Source organism: Spinacia oleracea, chromosome 4 (assembly GCF_020520425.1).
Source record: "Spinacia oleracea cultivar Varoflay chromosome 4, BTI_SOV_V1, whole genome shotgun sequence".
Taxonomy (NCBI): Eukaryota; Viridiplantae; Streptophyta; class Magnoliopsida; order Caryophyllales; family Amaranthaceae; genus Spinacia; species Spinacia oleracea.
In genome coordinates, this window is record NC_079490.1 from 118,974,983 (window position 1) to 118,982,733 (window position 7,751).

The window sequence follows — 7,751 nt, forward strand, 5'->3', positions numbered from 1 at the left end:
ACGTCAACACGCTAACAATAACTTAATTCAAGTTTGTTATGTGTAACGACACGCAAAAATTATGTGTCTATCCCTTATCCAATATCACTACTTAAGGTGTTTTGTGTAAATGTCTAGGGTCGTACAAATTTATATGTTACTATGAGTGTGTACCCGAAAAAGATAAAAACTCCAATTCATATGACCCGGAATAATAACGTACCATGACCGGGTTAAAAGTTTCGCCTTAACAAACTAACAAATTTAACATTACTTACTACTAACGTAACAATACCAACATACGAGACCGACTAATTACAACAAAACAATGCAAAAATGACTTAACAAAAAAGTAAACTATTAACTAATATAAAATTAGTTACTAATTTATTAACTACCTAATTTATTAACTATCTAAACTAACCAAATTAAGATAAACCAATAAACTAACTAATAAAACAAATAGCAAAAGAAAAAAAAAAAAAATTAAACAAACCTAATCCTAATGCCCCTAAACCAAACCCACGTACCCCCCCCCCCCCCCCCCCCCAAATATTAAAAAAAAAAAAAAAAAAGGAAAACAAAAGCAAAAAGACAAAAAATTAAAACAAACTTAATCTAACTACCTACCTAAAAGACAAACTACATTAAGACCAAAATGGAAAAATCTACACCTGTGTACATTCTGCTTCCCCAAAACTAATAAGGACAAAACAAATTTGTTTGATAAACCATTGATTTGTAAAATCATGATACATCAAATGATATATCAGGTGTGGTTAGGTGGTATGTGAAGTACATCACATGCTCTTTCACGAGCAATTAAATTGCAAAGCTGCAGAGATAATTTTCAAGTCACATTTTTTGATGAACTTGCATCCGTAAATCGGTTGAGTGATTCCTTACTGCAAATAACTGATATGATTCCCTTGTACAGTATCAATAAATGATACTTACAAATGATACTTACCAGGGTGTAAGTTTTGAGATAACGTCTTTCGATCTGTTTAGAAAAGAAGGTTCATGTATTAGACATAAATGATAAACGTACTTTTGTTTATTATGTTCTCTCTTCTGATCTTGAAACTGATATTTTACAACCACTAGTCTCCCTACTACTAATATGGGATGTATTAGGCGCTTTTAAAAAAAGAGTGGTATCCATATCGGAAAATACACCATGAAAGGAATGCTTCTAAAATAATGCTTCCCGAGAGGTACTATCTCCCAAAAGTACTATTACTATTAAGATATAGTATAATACGTCATTGTTCTAACAATGTGACGACAACCTTGTTAATATGCAGTATTAAAACGAGCCCTCGGGTAAAGAAAATAACGTATGATCAATTTTCATATGACGCCCTTTTCGTAATAATGGGCCTACATTTCTAACACCCGGCGTTTTTTTTTTAACGAACAAACCTTTTTCCAAAATAATTATCTTATTTTTTATCTATTATGTCGTAAAAATACATTCTTTAGCCGACGACGCTAATGGTCTTCATTTTTTCTCTAAGACGCGTACCTTTTTTAGCCCGTTTGAGCTCAAGGACAATATAACTTATCAGTTTGGCAAATAAAACAAAAGCAGTTATAGGTCAATCAAGTCATGATTACTCAAATTTGCTTATTTATTTACAAAATCCTCCTACTAATCTATATTTATTTCGTACAACCTTCAACTATTGTTTATTTGCAACTTAGTCTCTTTCCACCCCTATAAATACCATCATATTTTCTCACTCAAGAGGCCCAACCCCCCATCATTCTACTCTCTCTCTAAAAAAAAAAAAAAGGCTCTCATTCACTCACTTTCTCTAAAAAATCAGTAAAAAAGGAAAAAATATAGTTTATTCAAGTCAAAAAATAGTTTTAGTTAAAGTGAAATCAGAAAAATCAAAAAAAAAAAATAAGTTTTTAGTTTAATTTATATCAATATTTAGAAAATCAAAAAAAGAAGTTATTTAATTTTCTTAGACAATTCACTTTGCAGTCACTTTTTTTTAATTTCAATTGATCATTTGGATTAATCTCTCAAACATTGCTAGTCAGAGCCAAAGGTAATATTCTTGTTCCTTTTATTTTTGTGAAATCCAATTATTTTTTCATACATTACTAACTCTTTTCTTATGTGTGCTCTATAACCTGTTAGGGCACTATACGTGCCGGTTACCTAATTTGGAAACCAACTAGAATTTGACCGACCACGGGCGAGATTCGAGAGTGAGTGTACGTGAAGTGTGTTTTTATTTATGTATGTTGATCACCAAAAAAAATAATATTTTTCTCAAAATGAAGTTAAAGTGAGAAGGTGCATAAGAAAATTCAAGAGAAAGATGGTGGAACTATAGTACTAGCCAATTTCCTCATTTTCCATTTTTTGTCAATTTGGTTGATAATTATATAAAATATCGTCACTTTTCAAAATTCACAAAATAATTTTTTTACAGAAACTTGAAGTGTTTATAAGACCACGACATTTGGAATTTTTCAAAAATAAGTTTTAGAAAAATCACAATAAATCCTAAACTTCAGACTAGAAAAACTGTCTTTTTCAGGTTCCGATTTCTTATTTGGTGAAATTCGACCAGGTTAAATTATTATTTTCGAAAATCTCAAAGAATATCATAGAAATACAAAATACTAAGCTTTCTAAATTGACCTCTCTCACCTCCACACGATTTTTATTCAATTTTATAGAATATTTTCAAAAACAGAAATCTAGGAAGACAGTTTCTTGAAAATGACAGTTTCAAATAAATAAGTTATATTTTATTAAAAATATTAAATAAACTTTAAAATCTGAGATTTTTATACACACGACTGTAAAATGTTTCTAAAGTCCATTTTAAAAATAAAAACGTGATTTTGTTTTCCAACAATTAATTTATAATTTAATTTGACTTCAAGGTCTCAAAAAGGAGCAGCTTTAAAGAAAAATTATTTATAAATTATTTACTTTTTATTTTGAATCCATTTTTTAACACGTTAAATAAAAATCTTATATCTTTCCAAAAAAGTATTAAACGCCCAAATCCGGGTTTGGGAGGTCATGGTACCAAATTTAAAGTTCAACGAGATGTAATTTTCTCAACAGTTTTTTTTTTAAAGGAAAATTGGTTTTCTCTTATAAAATTCGATTTCCCCAAAATAAAATTCTATTTTTCTTAAATAACAGATTATGTATTTTTAAATACTCCAAACCCTTTACCACTTCGTTATACTTACCTAAAATCAATTTAGGTTGAGTTAAGTAAAGTGGAAAATTCTAAATAAATCAAAATATAGGTTTTGTTTACTTAGATCCCTACTTTCCAAACATCCAAAGCGAAGAAATATGAAGACTAATCAAGGCAACATGGTTCAAGGCGAAGGGATCAAGACTTGAAGCTGCTCATTAGATAGGAATTATGATTATTGTAACATTTATTGTACTTATGGCAATTGTAAACTAAAGTTCCACCATCAAATTAATAAAACAATAAAGGAATTATCTTATGCACACTTCTTAATAATAAATTATTCGAGTGTTTTTATATTAAATTGGTTAAATCACTTTGCATGCTTGATCCATATATCATTTCGCATTTGCATGAGATAAACCTAGTGACTTATGATTTATGACCTTGAATTGAATAAACGGGTCAAATTGGAAATTTAGTCATATAGGATTGTGAAGTGATTCACCCACCTATAAAACCTATCATCATCAAGTCTTGTTACCTATAATGAATCACTCTCAATCTAGTATGACATGATTTCTATTATGAAACTATTATTCAATTTTAGGCCATATCAAGTGTCCCAACTTATCTGGTCAATTTTATAAACCCAAACACATTACCTCAAAACCCATTCAAATAGTACACATTACTATCCATCCTCAATAGAGTGAAGTTCAACCCAAAATGAGCAAATCACCAAGTCTAAAACAACTTTCTTTTCAGAAACAAGTCAATCCAAAAGTCGTCAATCGGGACGCATTTTATTGTTGAATTGTCTTTCACAAAAGACTTCATGGTGTCACTAATCGGGGTGATTTCCACAACCTTGATGGAGCGATCTGATTCACAAAAGAAAGTCAGTTAAAGACCTATTACCAACCTTGTCTTGAGTTATTCAACACTCTTTTTCCCTTCACCTATTGGAATTGACCACATAGGAAGGGACACTTGTCAGAACTACGTAGGGTTTTGATCCGGGAGTGGATTCAAATCCCACAATGAACGGTACGTAGGGCAACTTTAATGCTCAAACACACCATACATCACCAGATTTATCTCATCATATATTATATCATATTGCATCCGAGTGTGTTTGACTACTTGCAAATTATGTGACATTATGCATTAAATCAATAACATTGTGAATGATCATAACCAATTATTGTAGAAAAATAGGGAAAACATATTAGTAGGAGCCTGTTTTAGAACAGAGGGAGAGACGAGTTCCAGACGTTCGATCTTCCTAACTTATACCCCGGACCTTAATCTTTGATTTCAAAAGACCAGATTTCATAAGAAAAAAGCCTTTTATTTTATGGAGCCATCATTGTTTTCGGAAATTAATTTTTTATTAAATAATTATTTTCCCTTGAAAATGATGATTTCAAAAATCCGGTCCCTATCGGATAAAATAGGGTGGCGACTCCGAATTTTTAAACATTACAGGCCTAACCGTAGGCTTATGTGGGATTCTGACCGTAATCTAGGACAGTCGAGAATCGGGTCCCACACTTGGCAAGAAATCATAAAGATCTAGGTTAGATCATGTTGATGATTACTTGAGACCAAAAATGATCATCAATGATTGTGTGTTGCAATTTCACGATCTAGCTCCATAAGATATGGCATATCTAAGTTGGAATGATCGAAGTCAATTAGTACTTGATTCGATCAATGATGGATCATAAAGACTTTTCCTATAATTTCTAAAACAAAATGCTCAACTACCACCAAACTAAACCAAATTCGTCAAAGCTATTGAAAAGTAATTTCAAAATATCTTTTCATAATATATCTAAAGAGTTCCTAAACTCAGTGGGAGCTTAGTGTTTGTTATTCAACAAACTAAGGCCCCAAGTATAGATATATGTTTCATTGTGATTTATTCAAATGAGACACAAGGGTATTGTTTCTACCACGAATTTTTGAGAACATAATGTTTGTTTGCTCGAAATGATGTCCTTTTGGAGATTCGTTTCCAAAATGACAAGTGGGAGAAAATAGACCTCGAAAGTCTTCGAGGCGAACAACAAACATAGACGGACATTCCGGAGGATTTTCGAAGTTCTTTAGAAAATCCGAACACGTATTCTTTAAGGACTTTAGAAGTGGCTTTAAAGAATAGACATCTCTTAGAAGACTTTACAAGTGCTTCAAGGAGAACAGAATATTCAAAGGACTCTCAAAGTGCCTGTTGATATTCTATTGTTTGATACCCAAGTAGGCATAGAGTTCAGGTCAATGAAACTATGAGATTCTTCTATTAATAGTGAAGAAACCTACAACTTGCAGTCAAATTATTAATGAGTTTGTGACCTGTAAGAAAGCTATGACGAAACCCAGATTCCCTAAAATGGTTAGAGGCCATATATAGACTCAAATGTTTTAGATGGTTAAAGGCCATAAAACATAACCAATGTTTTGATGACAAAATTGAAATTTTGTTGATTTGCAAGAATAGTTTCACACCTATTGGTTGCAAGTTTGTTTTAAAGGATAAAAACCATCAAACATTGAATTGTGTTCACACACAAAGCTAGATTAGTTGCTAAAAGTTACAAGCAAATTCACGGTGTGGATTGTGTTGAAACCTCATGCATAATCGTAATGCTCAAGTCTATATTCAAGCAATGATTGCATATTGGTACGTATAGCAATTGGATGACAAAACGTATTCCTCAATCAAATGTTGGAATATAATATGTACATGGTATGTCATAGAATTTGTGGATCCAAATAAATGCTTGAAAAGGAAAGCTAGCTTATAAAATCTAAGTACAGATTTAAGCAAGCAATTGGGAATTGGAACTGTATTTTAAGTGAAGCTAATAAGCATTTTAGTTTCATAAAATATACATGATTCTTATAGATGTATAAGAAGTTTAGTGGGAGTACATAAAAACTTATTTGGTCCTATGTGTATCACACACATATCTCTCTATTGTGAAATAACATTCAAATGCTAATGACTTAGATTTGAAATTATTCATCAATAATGGACCATGGCGAAACTTAGTATATATTGGGTATTAAGATCTATTTACAAAGATCTTATAATATTGTTTTAGATTAAGTAATGGCATTTACTAAATCAAACACGAAGAACTCCATTGGAGACATTCGACCCATATGAATAAATCTAAGTAATGAATGTTTGAACTATGTATAAGCATTTACTAAGTTAAACATCAAAGAATCTAATGAGATTCTTCACCTATATTATATGTCAAAGAATTTAGTTGGATTCAGTATCTACTGTAACTGAATGAGCTAAAGTTACATGAATAGAATTCAATTGGGAATTATTCTGCAAAAGAATTTATCATGTATATAATATAATATGAGGATCGCCAAAAACGTATCGTGTGACTTTGGGCATGACGAACATACACCAATCTCTATTGATCTAAGTAAAGATCAACTAGATTGAGATCAAGAAAAACTTATGGTACTTGAAAAGGTACATAAGATTAGTTCTTGACTCAAGGAAATAAAGATATGCTAAACTTTAATGCTACACGCATAAACACTGGCAAAGGATCAAGCAAGATCCCTTTGGAGTTAACCATTGACAAGGACGAGCTATAGAGCATCGTGTTTTGTAATGGCAACATGGATTGGAGACCATGAGTTGTTGCGTGGGAAATTAAAATATTAATTTCTATGTTCCAAAGATACAGCTGGAAAGTATTCCACATATCTGTAAACTGCTTGGATAAGTAAATCCAAACAAAGCATCACTAGCAACCTAAACAGTTGAAGTAGAAGTACTTATTGCCTAAGAAGCAATAAAACTGAGTTGTTTACATTAAAAAGTTCTTCACCGAACTTGGCTGGATCACATGTCTGCTGACTTGATGGTTCTTCATTGCAAAATGCGTAGAACCACTATTTAAGTAAGAAAGACTAGATCACATAATAAACAAACTCAAAAGATCTTATCATCCTATCTCGAAAACATTCGATGAAAGGGATATTAAGATTAGCAAAGCATGATAACTAAACCTATGCAACAAGTGAGAAGCAACACTCACATTGTAGCACTGGAAATCAAGCATAGCTTTGAATTCCATGAAATGTTTTAAAGATGGGTTTGAGGCCCATGGTTGTAAAACGTTGGGGTTGAACATTTATCACATATATGAAATGCATTTTCATATTCCATTTAATCTTGGTTTAGTATTAAATGATGAGTCCCTTCAATTTGACAATATATTCAAGATAGACTGTCAGGACCAGTCCTGTGACTAAGAAATGTCTATCAAGTGAACTTGAATGTCAAAAGTTGAAAATGGTCCCTAGTCGGAGTTTTCTATGAAATTGGACGCATAGAAAACGTTAGACGACTAGAATGCAAGATGACTAGTAGTTCTGTTTCTTGAACTATGTGGACATGGCAATGTCATAATCATTTGCATAGATACTTACTTTGGGAAGACTAGTATCGGACAGACCTATGAAACTTTACTGTAAGAGATGAAAATCTGTCATAAGTAAATTTCATTAAAATTATTAGACATTAAATCCTCAATACCTGAGTGATTT

General features: G+C 31.7%; 1 long non-coding RNA gene across 1 annotated transcript; it reads left to right on the forward strand.

The window, feature by feature from the left end:
• Positions 1–1,765: 1,765 nt before the first annotated feature.
• On the forward strand, positions 1,766–3,480 carry LOC130459236 (uncharacterized). Its single transcript, XR_008918483.1, has 2 exons — positions 1,766–2,042; positions 2,135–3,480. It is a non-coding gene; the product is annotated as an uncharacterized lncRNA (long non-coding RNA).
• Positions 3,481–7,751: the final 4,271 nt, after the last annotated feature.